This window comes from Bos javanicus, chromosome 9 (assembly GCF_032452875.1).
Source record: "Bos javanicus breed banteng chromosome 9, ARS-OSU_banteng_1.0, whole genome shotgun sequence".
NCBI lineage: Eukaryota > Metazoa > Chordata > Mammalia > Artiodactyla > Bovidae > Bos > Bos javanicus.
The window spans coordinates 6469455-6494148 of NC_083876.1; positions in this window are offsets into that span (position 1 = coordinate 6469455).

Consider the following 24694-nt stretch of genomic DNA (forward strand, 5'->3'; position numbering starts at 1 on the left):
GCAACCTTGAAACAATGATCTGTGGCTGAGACCATCTAGACTGTGTAGGGGTCTGGACCCTGTTGCAATATCTACATAAACTTCTACGATTCTGGTGGCAGGTGGGGAGATCTACTGGTGTTCCAGCACCTAAGACAAGCCTCGTATGTAATCTCCCTTGCTTAGTAAACCTGCCACCTGCTCATCTGGGGTGGTGCATGTTTTCCTTGATCTCCTCTTTCCCTCTGCATACTGAGGCCTGGTTTGGATTCCACCCAGGTACCTAGGAGGAGGTTTGTGAACCAACAGACTGAAGTGGAGAAAGCAAAAAAATAGATGAAAAGAAATGAGACCAAGATGTGATGCTCTCCATCACTGTGAGCTCTTTGGTTCCTATCTGTGTGATATGTTATACTTGGACTCTTATTTCATCCCTGAGGGGAGAATAAATTAGATCACAGGGGCATAAGAATGGGAGCAGAAAGACTAGGTCATCAGAAGAGATCACAATAATCCAAGGGCTAGCGACTGCTGGTCCTGAGTGGCAAGTGTGGAAGTGGTCAGACAGGTCAGATCCTGTATACAATTTACAAGTAATGTCAAAAAAATGCACTGAAAGATTGGGTGTGTTGAGTTCATTATGTTTATGAAAAAAAATGCTTTGAATACTGCAAACCTACTCATTTGAGGTCTATCTTTCTTGACATGGATTTTCAGTCAAACTGTCTTCTACAGGTCTTCTGTTGAAGTGACAGGATCATTATGATTCAAAACTGAGAAAAACAGTTTCATGTGACAGCTGACTCCCAAATAAGAAATATGAAGATTATCCACAGTAGGATTATAACAATAAGCAGGATAAAATTAGACAAAGTAAATTGAAACCTGGTACATAGGGAGGATAACTTTAAAACTCATTATTGTTATTAAGGCTCCTAATTTTCTATATTTTCTCTTTCTCTAACCATTCTAGTTAATATTCTAGATTTCCCTAGGTTCCCTCCATGTTCCTTCTGGGAAAGATATAAAGATAAGTATTTCTTGAATTTACTTACTTAATGAATTTTCTTTTTTTCTTTTATGGATTATACCTCTCTTACCTATCAGACACATCTATTTAAAAATCTTTCTCCCATGATTTTCTCTCATAAAAGGGTCTATTGACAACATTTATTCATTTAATACTTGAAAATATCACTTTGTGATTTTGTTATTTTTTAATAAATTTTATACAATATGTTAAAGTTTATGCAGTATTTCCTAATGGCCTTAATTGAAATAGAGATCTCTGAGGTCCCTACATTAATTTAATGACTTCATGGCATCAAGTGCCTTAATTTCAATTTTCTGTTATCACTTGATTAATATCAAATTCAGGGCAGAATTGAACAGATAACAATATCTGTGAAAAATATGCCTGGCCAGATTACTGAATATCAGGCTTTACTAATGGCAAGTCATTCTGTCACAGACAACATTTGAGTCTTACAAAGCTGAATGTCGATCCACTCAGAGATTCAACATTGATTTGTGTCCTACCTCAGTAGATACATGCTGGCCCTCCATCATTCCCGTAGTTCTCGTACCCAGCATCACTTAGCTGTGTGCTCATTTATCTGCCTTGTGTGCTCCCACCGTATCATTCCTGGATTCCTTTTGTCGTGTGTGGACTTGCCTTGTACCAGTTGTTCAATGAATGTTAAATTGGGCAAAGGCTGGAGGGCCCCCTACAGTACACACAGAGAGGATGGACTTGCATGGTGACAATTTTCCAATCTTATCTCTGTCCAGCTTTGAACATTTCTAGCTTTCAGCTGCCTCTTGTGGTTTTATTCTCACTAATCCTTCATCTAAAACAGTCCAAAGTACTTTATGTGGCTATGTGATCTGGCAAAGTCGCTTGGAGGATTCAGGAAAGAAGGGCCCCCAAGCATATGCAATGTGTATTTAATATGTGTGTACAATGTGTATTCAATATTTTTTAAATGTACAAAAAGTAAATTTTACTATTATCAATTAAAGCTTATTATAACACCTGAATAGTCTGAATCCCTGAAGAGAACTACTGACACTTTTAAAAACATAATTAACTATGCAAATCCTAAAACATGTACAACAATTTTACATACAAAAGACAAGCAGTCTCTTCTGGGCCCAGAACAACTCTTGAAAATAAGCATCTTTCAGTCTCTACAGGTGGATTTACTCCTGAAACATGACTTTAAATAATTAAGATTACTACAGACAGTATATCCACAAGCAAAAACACATTCATTCTAATAGTCGCTTATGTGTCACAATAATCAAGGCAATGTTTTAAGTGTGTGTGTCTGTGAGAAAGAGAGAGAGAGAGAGAGGGGGAAATCAATGAAGACTTTGTCAAAAAAAATTGAGAACCGGATTTCAAATTATATTCTCTTTTTGCATCAAATTTGATGAGGTACAAGTGACAGGATTTATGTATTACAGTTGTTTGAGTCTTTTTAATTGGACATCTCTTCTGCTTTTCATTTTCATTCAATACCGCATCAGTAGGACTCGAGTAACTGAAGGATACACTGGGATGTTTTCATGCCTGAGAGAACCATAACCTGCTTCCTGGTAATAGGACTCATTTACATTCCTCAGTGATTGATTCAGGCGGGAAGAAGGAGTGAGACAATTGAGAGATGAAGTGAGAATAGTGCGAAAACTGAAGAGAAAAGGAAGAAGATAAGCTGATGGAGTTGGAGGAAAGAATCACAGATTTAAGCCTAAACAATGAATGAATGTACAGAACAGTATGCCTGTTTCCGAGTACCTAGGTCAGTTTTCAATCTACTATATGGATTAACAGAGTAGGTATATAATCAAGGAGAAATTTATGGCAGTGTAAAAGACAAAAATAATTAGTTCACAATGTTACTGAATCTGGCATTGGAATTCTGGGCCAGTAATCAACATTATGTCTACATTGACACTGTTCATCTTGAAAACTGTGCTGTTCTAATTTGTGGTTTTGGAATCATAATGAATCACTTCTTTTAAAGGGGTACTGCATTTTAAAATCACCTAGATCAATAAAAGGCATACAGAAATAAAATTCCTTGATGTTGATTCCATATGGTTTCCATAGTTTCTGGAATCAGCATTCTGCTATGACCACAACTCTTCCTTTCAAAAGGAACACATGCATATCAGTATCTATGGATCTGCTTGCTTTCCCCTGTCTTATCTATATTATTTGCCATAATTCTATCACTTTGATTTTTTATTTTAAAGAAAAACATACTAATATCAGATGGAATGACCTTGTGCAGGATTACTGTGGCAGAAAAAAAATTTATTTTCTGTGTTTTCTGGACTGTACCAAAAGCATTTGAAAATATGCATGGCTTCAATATTATTATAGGAAGCCAAAATTGCTTTGATTTGAAATGTCATCATCAAGGAAAAAGTCAGAATTCATAATCCATGGGCCCAATGCACAGGTAGGCTAATCACATTCAGTACTTTTGAGGTCAGGATTCCTATCTGAGTCTGAATCAATATTAATATTTCTTCTCAGCACTTGATAGAGGAAAAATGTTTTCTGCAAAAGGAAGAGATTCTATTACTTTTATTAAATAGTAGTTAGTTGGCTGTACTTTCCCTGGGTTTATAAAAAAAAAAAAAAAAAGATAGTGTAGGGATGGCTGTGCTTATAGCTTTCATAGTTTTCAAAAACTGCTTTTGAGAAATGATATTTTAAGTTTATGGGACTCTATGACTTAACAATAATAGTATTTTTGATCACTTCTATCTGCTTCTTCTGCTGAAATATAAAAGTGCTAAAGTATCAATATACTATCTCAGTGGTCTTTATAACCATTCTATTGGATGTCATACATTTATATTTAATAATTCTTTGAGAAACCTGCTTCAGATAAAACATCCTTATTGTTCTCCAAAGCATTGATTAATTCAATCCTCAACCAATCTCTTTTATGAGATTGGGAGCCCATGAATCACTCTTTCTAAATCTAAGTTCAGAAATAGAGCTTCTTTTTTAACTTATATGGATTTTTCTCTCCCAAGGAGTAATCTTTGCAGAGTCCTAAGGCAGTCAGGGTAAACTGTACAGAGAGTAGTGAAATCAGTTTCACCAGTCTTCCTGAATTCACTCAGCAGTTGTCTTAACCTCTTTAAAATGTGCAGTTTTGCGAATAAAAGGAGAGAAAACAGAGAAGGGGAGAAATGCCAGAGAATGATTTTTCTTTTACTTTCTGAAGCTACAGATAATTTTCAGCTGAGATAATTTTAGAAACATTTCAGTGCTTAAAGAAAAAAATCCAAGAAGCCTATTAGAACAGTCACATATTCTCATTGTGCATCAGGCAATAAAGTATACGTTTCATTGTTTATGAAAAGCCTCTCCAGTTGTGTCTTGTTGGAGAGCATACATTTATTTACATATTATTTATGTTGTCTAAATGTTCACAGCTGTCACCCTAGTCATCCAGTGGCATACTAAATGCTGGTCCTTGTAAGACACACTTGGTTTAACTATTGCTGCCTCTAAGAGCATGTAAAGAAGATAAGATGACTTCACAAATAAGTGAAACCCAGTAACTTGAGTGACAAATCTATATTTCATTAAAGAGCACAGTTCAAATATCACTTAAAGCAGGCTTACTGCTCAAAACATAGAGTGAATTTTACTTTTTATTTTTTACTTTTTACTTTTTATTTTTAAAATGTAAGTATAGTATAACAAAATAATAGTTGATTACATAATGATAGTGAACAGCACCAAATGTTAGATTCTTTATGTAGATTTTTTTTTTGTTTGTTATATTTTAAATTCCAGGGAGAACAAACATTGCCCTCCTGCAATATTGTTTTCAGTCTCTTGGTAAAAATTTGATTATTCATCAGGCCAAATGGCATTACCTGTCAAAAAATCCTATATCCACATTTGTTTTTCTTTCTACTTTACCCCTCAGTAAAGGTTTGTAGTGATAAGAAAAAAGTCAGGAGGCCTTTGAGAATTATTCTCTCCTATTGCTTGTGGCTATTAGTCATATTTAGTTTTTGTCCCCATGGCTTAAAGTTCTACCCCCTGCCCTAGTTTTCCAATTTCCATTCAGTCCCACAATAACAGATCCCTATTGTTCAAAGTAAGACAGTATATTTTTGATTTATTCATTAAAGCAACCCTTTTATTTCTCACATCAGCAATTTGTATCTCGACTTCAAGATATGTGCTTTATGCCATAGAAATTGTGTTCACAATCCTAAAGTAAACCGTTTGGGAGAATATATCTTAGAATTATACCAGATATACTTTTCAGCACATAGATTTTCTTTTGAGTTTGCTTATGTAATGCAAGAGCAGAAACAAATTGAGTAAGTCTCCTTAATACAGACTCTGAAAGCACTGCTTTGCTATCGTTGAAGACAAGAGCTGTCAGGAAGCAAACTCTGTAAAGATGCATGCTGCTCTCTGCTCAGTGATGTAAATAAAACAATTTTGGACAGAGGGACTGATATCAGATAATAGAACAGCCAGCACAGAGTGGCAAAGGAATTAATTTCTGAAATGCTAATTCAGTGTCACAAAGAAGGAAGGAAGGAAAACAACAGAGCTGCGGCAATCTTGTAAACATTATGTAGACAATGAATTAATAAAGCATAAGAAAAATAGCAAGGACAAATATACTTTGGTTCACCTTATGCTGAATTTGATTGTAAAGAGCATAGTGCTGCAAAAATTTCTCTCTTCTTTTTGGAATGGAAGGAAAAGTTAGTATTTCTACCATGTCATACAAATCAACCATTCATTTAATCAGCCAACATGTTGAGATAAAAGTGTATTGCAGGAAAAAGATTGCTTAAGATTTATATTTCCTTATAAGATAAATCAGTAGCTAGTTTGTGTGCATGCGTCTGTGTATGTGTATGTGTGTGTTTTCAGATGCTAAGTCATCCCCGACACCGCGACCTCATGGACTGCAGAATACCAGGCTTCACTGTCCTTCACTATCTCCTTCAGTTTGCTCAAATTCATGGCCATTGAGTCTGTAATGCTATCTAACCATCTCATCCTCTGCTGCCCCCTTCTCCTGCCCTCAATCTTTTCCAGAATTAGGGTCTTTTCCATTGAGTCAAGATAGTCAAAGTATTGGAGCTTCAGCTTCAGCCTAAAGTTCTTCCAATGAATATTCAGGGTTGATTTCCTTTTGGATTGACTGATTCTATCTCCTTGTTGTCCAAGGGACTCTCAACAGTCTTCTCCAGTGCCACAGTTTAAAAGTATCAATTATTCAGTGATCAGATGTCTTTATGGTCACACTCCCACATCCTTATATGACTACTAGAAAAGCCATAGCATTGATTTTATGGACCTTTGTCATCAAAGTTATGTCTCTGCCTTTTAATACTCCATCTAAGTCTGTCATAGCTTTCCATCCAAGGAGGAAGCACATCTTTTAATTTCATGGCTTTGGTCACTGACTACAGTGATTTTGGAGCCCACAAATAAAGAGTCTGTCACTGCTTCCAATTTTCCCCTTCTATTTGCAGTGAAGTGATGGGACCAGTGATGGGGCCATGATCTTACCTTTTTGAATGTTGAGTTTTAAGCCAGGTTTTTTACTCTCTTCTTTTACCTTCATCAAGAGGCTCTTTAGTTCTTCTCACTTTTTGACACTAAAATGGTATCATCTGCATATCTGAGGTTGTTGATATTTCTTCTGGCAATCTTGACTCCAGCTTGTGATTCATTCAGCCTGGAGTTTTGCATGATGTATTCTGTATATAAGTTAAATAAATATACAAGCATATACAAGCATACACTCTTGTCATGCTCCTTTCCCAATTTAGAACCAGCCCATTGTTCCATGTAAGGTTCTAACTGTTTGCCTGGGTAATTGCTGATAGCTCCAGAAAGAATGAAGCATCTGGGACAAAGTGGAAATGTTCATTTGTGGATGTGTCTGGTGGTGAAAGTAAAGCCAGATGCTATAAAGAACAATATTGCATAGAAACCTGGAATGCTAGGCCCTTGAATCAAGGTAAACTGGAGGTGATCAAGCAGGAGATGGCAAGAATGAACATCTACATCTTTAGGAATCGGTGAACTAAAATGAATGGGAATGAAAGTTAAAGTGTTCATTGCTAAGAAGTGTCTGACTCTTCACAACCCCATGGACTGTAGCCTGCCAGGCTCCTCTGTCCATGAGATTTCCCAGGCAAGAATACTGGAAAGGGTTAACTTTTCCTTCTCCAGGGGATCTTCCCGACCCAGGGATCAAACTCAGGTAGCTCACATTGCAGGCAGATTCTTTACCATCTGAGCCACCAGGATTTAATTCAGATGACCATTATATCTACTACTGTAGGCAAGAAGATGACCATTATATCTACTACTGTAGGCAAGAAGAAATGGAGTAGCCCTCATAGTCAAGAAAAAAGTTTAAAATGCAGTATGTGAGTGCAGTCTCAAAAATGACAGAATGATCTCACTTTGTTTCCAAGGCAAACAATTTAGCATCACAGTAATCCAAGTTTATGCCCCAGTAGCTAGCTGAATGGGCTTCCATAATGGCTCCGATGGTAAAGAATCCACCTGTAATGCAGAAGACTTGGGTTCGATCCCTGGGTTGGGAAGATCTCCTGGAGGACAGCATGGCAACCCACTTCAGTATCCTTGCCTGGAGAATCCCCATAGACAGAAGAGCCTGGTGGGCTACAGTCCATGGAGTCACAAAGAGTTGGACATGACTGAATGGCTAAGCACAACACAGCACAGCTAATTGAATGCTTCTAATCCAACAATATAATAAAGGTGGAAATAAAATTAAAAAGCAAGTTCACTGTAATGTGCCTTAGAGGGCAGTGACTTAGGCAAATAGAATCAATAGTCAAGTAAGATCACCTTCATAACACAGACAAGTATCATGTGGCTGGTTTGAAATTAGCCACACTTTTCCCCCCAAGGACCTGTGCTATGTTGTACTAAGTTGCTGCTTTCGTGTCTGACTCTTTGAGACCCTATGGACTGTAGACCTCCAGGCTCCTCTGTCCATGAGATTCTTCAGGCAAGAATACTGGAATGGGTTTCTGTGCCCTCCTCAAGGTCCTATGACAACTCACATTTTAGGGGGTTATCCAGGTAACTTCACATTTTGTCCTCATTTTTAAAGCCAGAAGCAACCTAACTGCTCCATTTTCATATTCCAAAATAGAAGTTTTGTCTTAAAAGCAGAGCAGTTCCATCTGAAAAGAAAAGGTAATCAAGTCCTTTGGAATCAAATCTTCTCCTTGACCTCTCCAAGTGTCGCTAGGTTTCAATTCAACTGCTACACCAGCATCTGTTGTTTCCAGGACCACTAAGAGACAGGTTAGAGCTAAGATGGTGAAGATAATTAGAATTGTTGTCTTCAGAATTAATGAACTAGACTTTGTTGTTTATTGTGTCAGCAAAACAAATGATTGAAGACAGATAAACGACCATTTGAAAGAGGGCAAAATATGGTGTCAAGCAAATATTCTAATTGCTGAAAGCAGAGAAAGGCTCCACCCATTTGAATTGAATTTTCATCCAACATTGATCAATTCTTTATTATCTCTCCTCAAATTATTACAGATGTTTCCTGTAAAACTAGGCTTGAGGCACCTGAGATCCAAGCTGTTCCATATGAAATCTCAATCTTAAAAACCTAATAGCAAATAAGGAAATAGCAGAGACAGGAACTCATATTCATTCTTTATTGTCATTATTAGCTTACAAGTTGTCATTTTAATTCATCTTTCTGTGATCCATATGAAGTGATAACAATCATTTCTAAAACTAGTTAAATCAAACTTGGAAGCCAATTAGATCATTCAGAGAGCCACAAAGTGTCCTGAGATTTTGGGCTTAACTTACCCAATAATTTTTGCAGTTACTTTGTACAGAAACTGGGAGCTTTCTAATGGAATATAGGAGGTAAGTAATGAATTCTCTCAGCTATCATTATCAATGCCTCTTTGGCCTATTAAGTCAAAATGGTTTATGGTTTATGCACTCTACACTGTGGGTGTGAGGAAGTAGTATACTATTGAATCACTCATTTAAAATAAAATAAATTCTCTGCATGATATTCCTAAATGCATATAGTCTGTTAATGTTTAAGTTGTGTTGAGAACATGATTTTCAACTACGCAATTGCATGGTAATAATGGGATTGGCTTCCAAGCTCTAAGGATGTTTTCTGAAGCATGCAGATAAAAACCTATCAAGATCTCTGAGTGGAGCGAAAGGCTTGATGAGAGCTAATATTGATTATCATAAGGATGGCAAATTCAATCTGCTTAAGCAAAATTATTTTCATATCCTTTATCTTGACCATAAGTGCATAAAGTGGAAAAAATGCAAAGTTTACCATAATATAATGTGTTAATATTTAATTGTTTCATTTGTTTAAAGGAAAAAGCACATAGTGCTGACAGTTAATTTTAACGTTATCTAGATGAATATAACATTATTACTTGATTTTATTTTAGTGTCTTGTTAATACACAGCTCAGGCAAAAAAAAAAAAAAATTCATCAGCCCTGGCTTCATGCATCATCAAGCAGCAAAGGCATTTATTAGCCGAGCATTAAAATACCCACGCAATGTTTATCTTAAGAATTTATTTGCAATATAGGTGTGCTTGTCTCTGACAAGTTAGTTGCTCTGAAAAAAGCCATTAATCAAGTTGATCATAAATGGTCCAAATGCTGCTACAAGAAATGTGATAGGCGAAAGCATGCTTCTTCAACTTCAATATCTGCTCTTGATTTATTTCAGTACCTTTGGGATTATTATTTCCTGTTATTATTCTTATTATGTCTCCATAATCCACTTGAACTTAATGAACATCATAGATGTTTATTCCTACCAATCAGTTCAGTTCAGCATAAGGTGGCCAAAGTGTTGGAGTTTCAGCTTTAGCATCAGTCCTTCCAATGAATATTCAGGATTCATTTACTTCAGGATGCACTGGTTGGATCTCCTTGAAATCCAAGGAACTCTCAAGAGTCTCCTTCAACAATGCAGTTCAAAACCATCAATTTTTTGGTGCTCAGCTTTCTTTATATTCTAATGATCATATCCATACATGACTACTTGAAAAACCATAGCTTTGACTAGACAGATCTTTGTTGGCAAAGTAATGTCTCTGCTTTTTAATATGCTGTCTAGTTTGGTCAAAACTTTTCTTCCAAGGAGCAAGCATCTTTTAATTTCATGGCTTTAGTCACCATCTGCAGTGATTTTAGAGCCCCCCAAAATAAAGTCAGTCACAGTTTCCATTGTTTCCCCATCTATTTGCCATGAAGTAATGGGACCAGATGCCATGATCTTAGTTTTCTGAATGCTAAGTTTTAAGCCAACTTTTTCACTCTCCTCTTTCACTTTCATCAAGAGGCTCTTTAGTTCTTCTTCGCTTTCTGCCATAGGGGTGGTGTCATCTGCATATGTGAGTTTATTGATATTCCTCCTAGCAATCTTGATTCCAGCTTGTGCTTCCTCCAGCCCAACATTTCACATGATGTGCTCTGCATAGAAGCTAAATAAGCAGAGTGAGAATATATAGCCTTGATGTACTGCTTTTTGCATGATCCAGCAGATGTTGGCAATTTGATCTCTGGTTCCTGTGTCTTTTCTAAAACCAGCTTGAACATCTGGAAGTTCACCGTTCACGTATTGCTGAAGCCTGGCTTGGAGAATTTTGAACATTACTTTACTAGCGTGTGAGATGAGTGCAATTGTGTGATAGTTTGAGCATTCTTTGGCATTGCCTTTCTTTAGGATTGGAATGAAAACTGACCTTTTCCAGTCCTGTGGCCACTGCGGAGTTTTTCAAATTTGCTGGCATATTGAGTGCAGCACTTTCACAGCCTCATCTTTTAGGATTTGGACTAGCTCAACTGGAATTCCATCACCTCCACTAGCTTTGTTCATAGTGATGCTTTCTAAGGCCCACTTGACCTCACATTCCAGGATGTCTGGCTCTAGGTGGGTGATTACACCATCATGATTATCTGGGTCGTGAAGATCTTTTTTGTACAGTTCTTCTGTGTATTCTTGCCACCTCGTCTTAATATCTTCTACTTCTGTTAGGTCCATACCGTTTCTGTCCTTTATCGAGCCTATCTTTGCATGAAATGTTCCCTTGGTATCTCTAATCTTCTTGAAGAGATCTCTAGTCTTTCCCATTCTGTTGTTTTTCTCTTTCTTTGCATTGATCACTGAGGAAGGCTTTCTTATCTCTCTTTGCTATTCTTTGGAACTCTGCATTCAGATGCTTATATCTTTCCTTTTCTCCTTTGCTTTTAACTTTTCTTCTTTTCACAGCTATTTGTAAGGCCTCCTCAGACAGCCATTTTGCTTTTTTTCATTTCTTTTCCATGGGGATAAACCAACAAATATTAAATCTGTACCAAATGCTAGTCTGAGTCCTCTGAGAATCAAACACTGAATTAAGACAGATTTATTGTGGAGATGCTAGAGAATGACAGTGATCAAGGACTCAGAAAAGGCTGATATATCTTCTGAGTGTCATTTTTCTCCTCCAGGAGGAGATCTGAATGGCAAATTTCCATTGCTATCAGAGGGCACAACTGATTGGAGTTCAGGACACCTACCATATACTTCTTGAGAACCTCCCTCCCTGAGAGGAAACAAAGAATAATGCTGACCCACAGTCCATATTGCCTTCAGACTCAGGCTAGAAACTCTCTCCCTCCTTTCTCCACATCCCTTTTCACGTGCTTCTCACTGTCAGTGCTCAAGAACTAGAAGTTCCTCATGGCCAGCTTTCATTTATGAGAGGTGAAAACCTTTGGTTATCATATCCTCCTCAGGTCAGGACTGCTGTGTGTATCTCTTCACAGATACAATGGGGAGAACCAGTAGCAGAAGGTACTCAAGTGGAATATCAAGTTTCCAAATGTCTATCACCATCCTGTTGTGAAATTTAGTACTGACTTCTACTACAGACAACTGGAGGAATCAACCTACCTGACTTCAGGCTCTTCTACAAAGCCAGTTATCAAGACAGTATGGTACTGGCACAAAGACAGAAATATAGATCAATGGAACAAAATAGAAAGCCCAGAGATAAATCCACGCACATATGGACACCTTATCTTTGACAAAGGAGGCAAGAATATACAATGGATTAAAGACAATCCCTTTAACAAGTGGTGCTGGGAAATCTGGTCAACCACTTGTAAAAGAATGAAACTAGACCACTTTCTAACACCATACACAAAAATAAACTCAAAATGGATTAAAGATCTAAACATAAGACCAGAAACTATAAAACTCCTAGAGGAGAACATAGGCAAAACACTCTCTGATACATCATAGCAGGATCCTCTATGACCACCTCCCAGAATATTGGAAATAAAAGCAAAAATAAACAAATGGGACCTAACTAAACTTAAAAGCTTCTGCACAACAAAGGAAACTATTAGCAAGGTGAAAAGACAGCCTTCAGAATGGGAGAAAATAATAGCAGATGAAGCAACTGACAAACAATTAATCTCAAAAATATACAAGCAACTCCTACAGCTCAACTCCAGAAAAATAAATGACCCAATCAAAAAATGGGCCAAAGAACTAAATAGACATTTCTCCAAAGAAGACATACAGATGGCTAACAAACACATGAAAAGATGCTCAACATCACTCATTATCAGAGAAATGCAAATCAAAACCACTATGAGGTACCATTTCACACCAGTCAGAATGGCTGCGATCCAAAAGTCTACAAATAATAAATGCTGGAGAGGGTGTGGAGAAAAGGGAACCCTCTTACACTGTTGGTGGGAATGCAAACTAGTACAGCCACTATAGAGAACAGTGTGGAGAGTCCTTAAAAAACTGGAAATAGAACTGCCTTATGATCCAGCAATCCCACTGCTAGGCATACACACTGAGGAAACCAGAAGGGAAAGAGACACGTGTACTCCAATATTCATCGCAGCACTGTTTATAATAGCCAGGACATGGAAGCAACCTAGATGTCCATCAGCAGATGAATGGATAAGAAAGCAGTGGTACATATACACAATGGAGTATTACTCAGCCATTAAAAAGAATACATTTGAATCAGTTCTAATGAGGTGGATGAAACTAGAGCCTATTATACAGAGTGAAGTAAGCTAGAAGGAAAAACATCAATACAGTATACTAACGCATATATATGGAATTTAGAAAGACAGTAACAATAACCCGGTGTACGAGACAGCGAAAGAGACACTGATGTATAGAACAGTCTTATGGACTCTGTGGGAAAGGGAGAGGGTGGGAAGATTTGGGAGAATGACATTGAAACATGTAAAATATCATGTAAGAAACGAGTTGCCAGTCCAGGTTCGATGCACAATACTGGATGCTTGGGGCTAGTGCACTGGGATAACCCAGAGGGATGGTATGGGGAGGGAGGAGGGAGGAGGGTTCAGGATGGGGAACACATGTATACCTGTGGCAGATTCATTTTGATATTTGGCAAAACTAATACAATTATGTAAAGTTTAAAAATAAAATAAAATTTAAAAAAAATTTGGTAAACTTAAAAAAAAAAAAGAATAAATTATATTTGTTATAGGGTAACTCCACTTCCTGGTTTCTAGAAACAAGATGTCCAAAATGCCCTAGCAGCTTATATCATTAAGTTTAGTTCAGTTCAGTTCAGTTGCTCAGTCATATCCAACTTTTTGAGACCCCGTGGACTGAAGCACTCCAGGCCTCCCTGTCCATCACCAACTCATGTCCACTGAGTCAGTGATGCCATCCAACCATCTCATCCTCTGCCATCCCATTTTCCCCCTGCCCTCAATCTTTCTCAGCTTCAGGGTCTTTTCCAGTGAGTCAGTTCTTCGCATCAGGTGGCCAAAGTATTGGAATTTCAGCTTCAGCATCTGACCTTACAATGAATATTCAGAACTTATTTCCTTTAGAATGGAGTGGTTGGATCTCCTTCAGTCCTATCATTCAATAGGACCTTTATTGTGTAACCATGGGACCAGCACTTCAGGGACAGGAGCACAAGATCCTGCTGTGAGTCACTGAAATTGATGATAGTGTTATCACCTGTACTTCCCACTTGATTACCAGCTCTATATATCTGTCCTTCTGAGATGATAGGACCATCCTGAGATTTCTCAGTTCATGTATATACTGCATCCTGAAGGGTGGTGTCAATTCTTTCAGAGTGTTGCCTTTCAACTGTCAGTTCAGGTACTCTATATAGGCTCTCCTAATTCTATAAAACTTGCTGCTTCAGTATGGTGTGGTGTACAATACAACCAGGGGATGCCATGATTGTTTCTCTCCTGAAAGTCTTTCACTATGAAGTTAGCCCCCTGGTCAAACTCTATGATGTATGTGGTCTGTTTCTGTGGACCACCCCCTCTGGATATCATTGAATGCTGAAGTTCAGTAGGAAAGACAGTTCTTAACCTAGAATAGATATATGTCCTTAGGAGGACAAGCTGAGGGCCAATTCTGGATAGAAGGGGTTCAGTACAGTTGACTTACCACCAAATGGCTGATTGGTCTTTAGCAGATCTTATTGGTTTCTGCTGCTATAAATGTATGTCAACCTTGATAGGTAACAGCCTATGCAATTAGGTTTATGTTAAACATTCTCTCTGCCACTGTGGCCACTTTGCTACTCTACCAGTGTTGGGGTTATTAATGATGAATATTGAGTAATGTGGAGAAGACAATGACAACCCACTCCAGTACTCTTGCCTGGAAAAATCCCATGGATGGATGAGTCTGGTAGGCTGCAGTCCATGGGGTCGCAAAGAGTCGGACACGACTGAGCGACTTCCCTTTCACTTTCCTGCATTGGAAAAGGAAATGGCAACCCACTCCAGTGTTCTTGTCTGGAGAATCCCAGGGATGGGGGAACCTGGTGGGCTGCCGTCTGTGGGGTTGTACAGAGTTGGACACGACTAAGTGACTTAGCAGCATTGAGTAGTGTCAACTGCTCCAGTCATTTTGTCTGTTTGGTTAATTAACATATCTTTCATGGTGAACACTTTATGGGAGCTTTAACAGGCAGAATAAAAATCTTCATACTTTATATTTATTCATTTTTATGAGTCTCCCTCAGACTTCTTTGCTGTTGAATTTTCAGGTTTTTTTTTTCTTTTTCTTAACACAAGCACCTAACTAGATGGCCAGTCCATTAGCCAGTGTCTAGGAATACATCTCTACATCATTGCCTCAGACTGTTTTAACTCCCATACAGAATGGATTACCTGTGTTCCTGAAAGAAGATCTGTTTGGGAAGGTTTTTCCTACCAACTATCTTTTCAAGGCCACCCTTGAACATTGCTGTGATATAACCATCATTCATTTTGGTTTGCACCCAAACTATATCCAAGCTCAGAATTTTTCTCCTCCTCTGGCTAAACCGGTGGGATCTCCTCTATTGCCAAGGTATGAGTTTAGGGAATGGTATCAGTACATCAGTTGTGGAGTTTGCCATAAACACACTATGTATCTTTTCTTCCACTAACATCTCCCATGCCTTGTTGTTTGCAAGATCATACGGTGCAAGCAACAGAGCTTCTTGTACTTCAGCTTATAACCTCCAGAAAGCCCTTTCTCCTTCAAACATCACTAGAATTGACTGACTTCTATGATACCCACAGTGGGCTGGAGCAATATATCAATGTGTGGAATATGTTGACTCCAGAATCCAGAGTGCCTACCTGTCCTGGACTTTCTTCTATATGACAGGAGACTAAACTAAATCTATGTTAGTCAGAATTCTCTGGAGGAAAAGAACCAACAGGATATCAGATGTACTAAAAAGAATTGGTGGGATTTCAAGTTGGTGGAGCAGTAGGTGGATATGGAGTAATTCTCCATGGATGAATCAGGAATATATCTTCAGATGCAGATCTCACAGAGAACCAGCTAAGCTCTGAAAGGAGACTCTGACCATTGGAAAGGAATATATAGATCCACACAAAATTCATGTGCAAGTTTATTTGGGTGCTCTGGCTATTGAGTGTTGCTTTTACCATTAGTCTTGGAGTTTTGTCTTCTGTGCTTGTGAGACCTGTAAAGTCTTGCTGATACAGTAACGGATCAGGCCTGAACCATAGGTGGGAGACGACCAGAGAATTCCTGACACTGTGGAACATTAATTGATAAGAGCTCTCCCAAAAGGCTCCTTGTCAACCCTAAGACCAAGCCACACCCAAGATTAAGCAAGTCCAGTGCTGGACACCTCATGCCAAACCAATAGCAAAAGAGAAACACAGTCCTGCCTATTAATAGAAAGGCTACCCATAGCCATAGCAAGGCCATAGACACCCTAAAACACACTACTGGACATGGCACTTCCCTGCAGTTAGAAAAGATGCAGCTCCATCCATCAGAGAACAGGTACAAGTCCTCACAACCAGGAAAAGTTCACGAGGCCTTGGTCCAGCCCTAGCCATAGGGGGCAGACTTCACAATTAAGAATCATGACCATCCAGCCTTCAGAAAGGATACTCCAAGAACAGTAAAATAAACAAAATGAGAAAACAGAGAAACATGCAGCAGATGGAGCAACATGGTAAAAATCCACAAGATCAAGCAAAGGAAGATGAAATAAGCAGTCTATCTGAAAAAAAAAATTTAAAAATTCAGAGCAATGATAGCAAAGATCATCCAAAATCCTGGAAATAAAATGGAGGCATGGGTTAAGAAGATACAAGAAAAGTTTAACAAGGACCTAGAAGAATTAAAGTATAGACAGTCTGCAGTAAACAATATAATAACTGAGATTAATAATATATTGTCTGAGGCACAACAGATAAGTAAACTGGAAGATAGAATGGTGGAAATAACTAAAGCAGAGCAGAATAAAGAATGAAGAATAAAAAGTAATAAGGACAGTCTCAAAGACTTCTGGGACAACAGTAAGCATATCAACATTAGAATTATAAGAATCCGAGAAGAAGAAGAAGAAAAGAAAAGGTATGAGAAAATGTTTCAAATTATAGTTGGAAATTTCCCTAACATGGCAAAGAAATAGCCACCCAAATCCAGGAAGCTCAGAGAGTCCCATACAGGATAAACTCAAGGAGAACCACACCAACACACATTAGTCAAACTAATGAAAATTAAACACAAAGAACAAATATTAAAAGCTGAAAGGGAACAGTAACAGATAACAAACAAGGATATCCCCATAATGCTAACAACTGACCTTTCAATGGAAACTCTGCAGGCCAGAAGGCAGTGGCAGGATATACTAAAGTGAAGAAAGAAAAAAAAAAAAATCTACAATCAAGATTACTCTATCCAGCAAGGATCTCATTCAGATTCAAAGGAGAAATCACAAACTTTACACACAAGCAAAAGTTAAGAGAATTCAGCAACACCTAACCAGCTTTACCACAAATGTTTTGGAAGTTCTCTAGATGGAGAACATAAGAGAAAGAAAAAAGTCTACAAAAGCTAATGCAAAACAATAAAGTAAATGATAATAGTATCATACATATCAGAAATTACTTTAAATGTAAATGAACTAAATGCCGTAAGCAAAAGACACAGATTGACTGAATGGAAAAAAAAAAAAAAAAGCAAGGCCCTATATATGCTGTCTACAAGAGACCCACCTAAGAGGTAGGAACATGCATAGATTGAAAGTGAGGGGCTGGAAAAAGTACTCCATGCAAATAGAAATCAAAAGTAAGAGGGAATTGCAATAACCATACCACATAAAATAGACTTTAAAATAAAGACTGTTATGAGACAAGGAAAGACATTATATAATGATCAAAGGATCAATTCAAGAAGAAGATATAACAAATATATATATATATATATATATACACACACACACACACCCAACATAGGAGTGCCTCAATACATAGGGCAAAAGCTAGCAATTATTAAAGAGAAAATTGACTGTAACACAATAATAGTGGGAGACTTTAATACCCACTCACTGCAAAGGACAGAGCATGCAGACAGAAAATTAATAAGGAAATAAAAGCTTTAAATGATACATTGTACAAGTTGGACTTAATTGATACCTACAGGGCATTTCACCCCAAAACAGCAGATTATACTTTCTCTCAAGTGCACATAAAGTATTCTCCAGGATAGATCACACCTTGTGTCAGAAAACAAGCTTTGGTAAATTTTTAAAAATTGAAATTATTTCAAGCATCTTTTCCAACCAGAATGCTATAAGATTAGATAATCTACTACAGGGAAGAAAAAATCTACAAAAAAACACCCACAAATACATGTTAGCTAAACAGTACACTTCTGAATAACCAGAAGATCACTGAAGAAATCTAAAAGAAAATCAAAATATATCTAGAAACAAATAACAATGGAAACAAAACAGCTCAAAACCCCTGAGATGCAATGAAAGCAGTGCCAAGAGGGAATTTTATAGAGAAACAATCAAATAAACAACCTAACCTTACACCTAAAGCAACTAGAAAAAAAAAGAACAAAAAAAATCCAAAGTCAGCTGAAGGAAAGAAATTATAAAAATCAATGCAGAAATAAATGAGAAAGAAATGAAGGAGACAATAGCAAAAATCAATTAAACTAAAAGCTGGTTCTTTGAGAAGATAAGCACAATTGACAAACCATTAGCTAGACACATTAAAAAAATAAAGAAAGAAATAAGAAGACTCAAATTGATAAAATTAGAAATGAAAAAGAAGTCACAACAGACAATGCAGAATACAAAGGATCATAAGAGACTATTAGGAGCAATGATATGCCAATAAAATGGACAACCTAGAAGAAATGGACAAATACTTAGTAAACATAACCTTCTGAAACTGAACCAGGAAGAAATATAAAATAAGAATAGACTAATAACAAGCTTGGAAATCAAAACTGTAATGAAAAAAATCTTCCAAAAAGCCCAGGGCCAGATGGCTTCACATGCACTGTCTACCAAAAGTTTGGAGAAGAGCTAATACATATTCTACTCAAAAGCTTTCAGAAAATTTCAGAGGAAGGAAAACTCCCAAACTCATTCTACAATGTTACCATCTCCCTGATACCTAAACCAGACAAAGATCCCACTCAAAAAAAAAAGAAAGTTATGGACAAATATGACTAATGAACATAGATGCAGAAATCCTCAACGAAATTCTAGCAAACAAAATCCACCAACACATTAAAAGTATCATACATCATGATCAAGTGGGCTTTATCCCAGGGAATAAAGGATTCTTTAACACATGTGAATCAATCAATGTGATGAAGTGAAAGTGAAAGTCACTCAGTTGTGTCCAATTATTTGCCACTCCATTGGCTTCTCCATGGAATTCTCCAGGCCAGAATACTGGAGTGGGGAGCCTTTCCTTTATACAGGAAATCTTCCAATCCCAGGGATCAAATTCAGGTCTCCCCATTGCAGGGGGTTTCTTTACCAGCTAAGTAACAAGAGAATCCCAAGAATACTGGAGTGGGTAGCCTATCCCTTCTTTTTATTTTATTTTATTTTATTTTTAAACTTTACAATATTGTATTGGTTTTGCCAAATGTCGAAATGAATCCACCACAGGTATACATGTGTTCCCCATCCTGAACCCTCCTCCCTCCTCCCTCCCCATACCATCCCTCTGGGTCGTCCCAGTGCACCAGCCCCAAGCATCCAGTATCGTGCATCGAACCTGGACTGGCGACTCATTTCATACATGATATTATACATGTTTCAATGCCATTCTCCCAAATCTTCCCACCCTCTCCCTCTCCCACAGAGTCCATAAGAATGATCCAGCAATCCCACTGCTGGGCATACACACCGAGGAAACCAGAAGGGAAAGAGACACGTGTACCCCAATGTTCATCACAGCACTGTTTATAATAGCCATGACATGGAAGCAACCTAGATGTCCATCAGCAGATGAATGGATAAGAAAGCTGTGGTACATATACACAATGGAGTATTACTCAGCCATTAAAAAGAATACATTTGAATCAGTTCTAATGAGGTGGATGAAACTGGAGCCTATTATACAGAGTGAAGTAAGCCAGAAAGAAAAACACCAATAGAGTATACTAATGCATATATATGGAATTTAGAAAGATGGTAACAATAACCCTGTATAGAACAGCCTATCCCTTCTACAGCAGATTTTTTCCCAACCCAGGAATTCAACTTGCATGGCAGGTGGATTCTTTACCAACTAAACTATCAGGAGATCCCAATTAAGAAGATAAAAATCATATGATCATCTCAATAGATGCAGAGAAAGTGTTTGACAAAATTTAACATCCATTTAGGATTAAAAAAAAAAACAAAAAAAAAAACTCTCCAGAAAGTAGGCATAGAAAGAGCATACCTCAACACAGCAAAGGCCATATATGAAAAATCCACAGGAAACATTTTCAGTACTGAAAAATTGAAAGCATTTCCTATAAGATCAGGAATAAGACAATGGTGCCCACTCTTGCCACTATTATTCAACACAGTTTTGGAAGTCCTAGCTTCAACAATCAGATAAGAAAGACAAATAAAAGGAATCCAGATTGAAAAGAAGTAAAATTCTCACTATTTGAAGATGACATGTTACTATACATAGAAAACCCTAAAGAGGCCACCAGAGAATTACTAGAGCTAACTGAATATAGTGAAGTCATTGGATATAAAATGAATACACAGAAATCACTTGCATTCTTATACACTAAAAATTAAAACCAGAAAAAGAAATTAAGGAAATAATCCCATTCACCATTGCAAAAAAAGAAAGAAAGAAAGAAAAAATACCTAGGAATAAACCTACCTAAAGACACAAGAGACCTGTATGCAAAAAATCTATAATACACTGGTGAAAAAAATCAAAGGCAGCACAAACAGTTGGAGAGATATACCTGAAAATGACTATACTATCCATAGAAATCTACAGATACAGTGCAGTCCCTAGTAAACAACCAATTATATTTTTTCACAGAACTAGAACAACAACAACAACAAAAATTCATGATTTTCATGGAAATACAAAAGACTCCAAACAGTCAAAACAATCTTGAGAAAAAAGAATGGAGCTGGAGGAATCAGCCTTCCTGACTTCAGATTATACTACAAAACTACAGTTACAAGGATAGTATGCTACTGGTACAAAAACAGAAATATATACCAAGTGAACAACACAGGAACTCCAAAGATAAACCCACACACCTATCTTTGACAAAGGAGGCAAGAATATACAGTGGAGAAAGGATAGCCTCTTCAATAAGTGGTACGGAGAAAACTAGACAGTTACATGTAAAATAATGAAATTAGAACAGTCCCTAATACCATAAGCAAAAATAAACTCAGAATGGATTAAAGACCTAAATGTTAGACTAGAAATTACACAACTCTGAGAGGAAAACATAAGCAGAATACTATTTGACATAAACCACAGCAAGATCCTCTATGATCCGCCTCCCACAGTAATGGAAACAAAAACAGAACTAAACAAATGGGTCCTAATTAAACTTAAAGACTTTTGCACAGTGAAGAAAACTATAAAAAAGGTGAAAAGATAACTGTTAGAATAAGAGAAACTAATAGAAAATGAAATAACTGACAAAGGATTCATCTCTAAAATATACAAGCAGCTTATTCAGCTCAATACCAGAAAAGCAAATAGTCCACTCAAAAAGTGGGCAGGCTACCTAAACAGACATTTCTACAGATGGCTAATAAATATGATCTCTTTCAACATTGCTCATTATAAGAGAAATGCAAGCCCAAACTACAATGAAGTATCACCTCACACCAATCAGAGTGGCCCTCATCAAAAAATCTACAAACATGGTTATCGTTACCATCTTTCTAAATTCCACATAATCATTAGTATACTGTATTGGTTTTTCTTTCTGGCTTACTTCACTCTGTATAATAGGCTCCAGTTTCATCCACCTCATTAGAACTGATTCAAATGTATTCTTTTTAATGGCTGAGTAATACTCCATTGTGTATATGCACCACAGCTTTCTTATATATTCATCTACTGATACAGGGAGGGAGGTGGGAGGAGGATTCAGGATGGGGAACATGTGTACACCCATGGTGGATTCATGTTGATGTATGGCAAAACCAATACAATATTGTAAAGTAATTAGCCTCAAATTAAAATAAATAAATTTAAATTAAAAAAAAGATAAATATATACAAAAAGTAAATGCTGGAGAGGATGTGGAGAAAAGGGAACCCTCTTGCACTGTTGGTGGGAATGCCAATTAACACAGCCACTATGGAGAACAGCATGGAGAGTCCTGAAAAGCTAGGAATAAGACTACCATATATTAGTCATCCAGTTTTGTCAGACTCTTTGTGACCCTATGAACTGTGGCCTGCCAGACTCCTCTGTTCATGGGATTTTCAGACAAGAATACTGGAGTGAGTACTACTATTCCCTTCTACAGATAATTACTATATGAACCAATAATCCCACTACTGGGCATGTACCTTGAAGCAATTATAATTAAAAAAGACACAAGTATCCCCAATATTTACCCCAGAACTATTTAAAATAGCTAGGACATGGAAGCAACCAAGATGTCCATCAACGGATGAGTGGATAAAGAAGCCATGGTACATAAGCACAATGAAATATTACTCAGCTATTAAAAGGAACATATTTGACTCAGTTTTATTAAGTTTGATGAACATAGATGAACTTAAACATAGATGAACCTATTATATACTGTGAAGTAAGTCAGAAAGCTAGTGGAGGTGATGGAACCCCAGTTGAGCTATTTGAAATCCTAAAAGATGATGCTGTGAAAGTGCTACACTCAATATGCCAGCAAATTTGGAAAACTCAGCAGTGTCCACAGGACTGGAAAAGGTCAGCTTTCATTCCAATCCTAAAGAAAGGCAACGGCAAAGAATGCTCAAACTACCACACAATTTCACTCATCTCACAGGCTAGTAAAGTAATGCTCAAAATTCTCCAAGCCAGGCTTCCGCAATACGTGAACCGTGAACTTTCAGATGTTCAAGCTGGTTTTAGAAAAGGCAGAGGAACCAGAGATCAAATTGCCAACATCCTCTGGATCATGGAAAAAGCAAGAGAGTTCCAGAAAAACATCTACTTCTGCTTTATTGACTATGTCAAAGCCTTTGACTGTGTGGATCACAATAAACTGTGGAAAATTCTGAAAGAGAGGGGAATACCAGACCAGCTGACCTGCCTCCTGAGAAATCTATATGCAGGTCAGGAGGCAACAGTTAGAACTGGACATGGAACAACAGACTGGTTCCAAATAGGAAAAAGAGTATGTCAAGGCTGTATATTGTGACCTTACTTATTTAACTTATATGCAGAGTACATCATGAGAAAAGCTGGGCTGGAGGAAGCACAAGCTGGAATCAAGATTGCAGGGAGAAATATCAATAACCTCAGAAATGCAGATGACACACCCTTATGGCAGAAAGTGAAGAAGCACTAAAGAGCCTCTTGATGAAAGTGAAAGTGGAGAGTGAAAAAGTTGGCCTAAAGCTCAACATTCAGAAAACTAAGATTGTGGCATCCGGTCCCATCACTTTATGGCAAATAGATGGGGAAACAGTGGAAACAGTGACTGACTTTATTTTTCCGGGCTTCAAAATCACTGCAGATGGTGATTGCACCAATGAAATTAAAGGACACTTACTCCTTGGAAGGAAAATATGACCAACCTAGACAGCATATTAAAAAGCAGAGACATTACTTTGTCAACAAAGATCCGTTTAGTCAAGGTTATGGTATTTCCAGTGGTCATGTATGGATATGAGAGTTGGACTATAAATAAGGCTGAGCACCGAAGAACTGATGCTTTTGAACTGTGGTGTTTGAGAAGACTCTTGAGAATCCCTTGGACTGCAAGGATATCCAACCAGTCCATCCTAAAGGAGATCAGTCCTGGGTGTTCATTGGAAGGACTGATGTTGAAGCTGAAACTCCAATACTTTGGCGAAGGGCTGACTCATTGGAAAAGACCGTGATGCTGCGAAAGATTGAGGGCAGGAGAAGGGAACGACAGAGGATGAGATGATTGAATGGCATCACCGACACAGTGGACATGTATTTGGGTGGACTTCCGGATTTAGTGATGGACAGGGAGGCCTGATGTGCTGGGGTTCATGGGGTCACAAAGAGTTGGACATGACTGAGTGATACAACTGAGCTGAACTGATGTCAGAAAGAGAAAAACAAATATGTATATTAAAGCATATATATTGAATCTAGAAAGATGATGCTGATGAACCTATCTGCAGGATAGCAATGAACATGCGGGTATAGAGAACTGACTTTTGGACATGGTGGGGGAAGAAGAAGGTGGAACCAATTGAGAGAGCAGCATTGAAACATGTACATCACCATATGCAAAATTAGATAGCTGGTGGAAATTTGTTGTATGACAGAGGGAGATTAAACCCAGTTCTCTGTGACAACCTAGAGGGGTGGGATGGATTGGGAGGTGGGAGGGAGTTCCAAAAGGGAGAAGACAAACACATAGGTATGGCTGGTTCATGTTGATATATGTTAGAAAATAATACAGTACTGTAAAGGAATTATCCTCCATTTAAAAATAAACAAATTAAATTTTTAAAAAATGTGAACCTATGGCTGATTCATGTTGAGGTTTGACAGAAAACAAAGAAATTCTGTAAAGCAATTATCCTTCAATAAAAAATAAATAAAATTAAAAAAAAATGTTACTGAGTTTATGGAGACTGAGAAATCCTTTACTC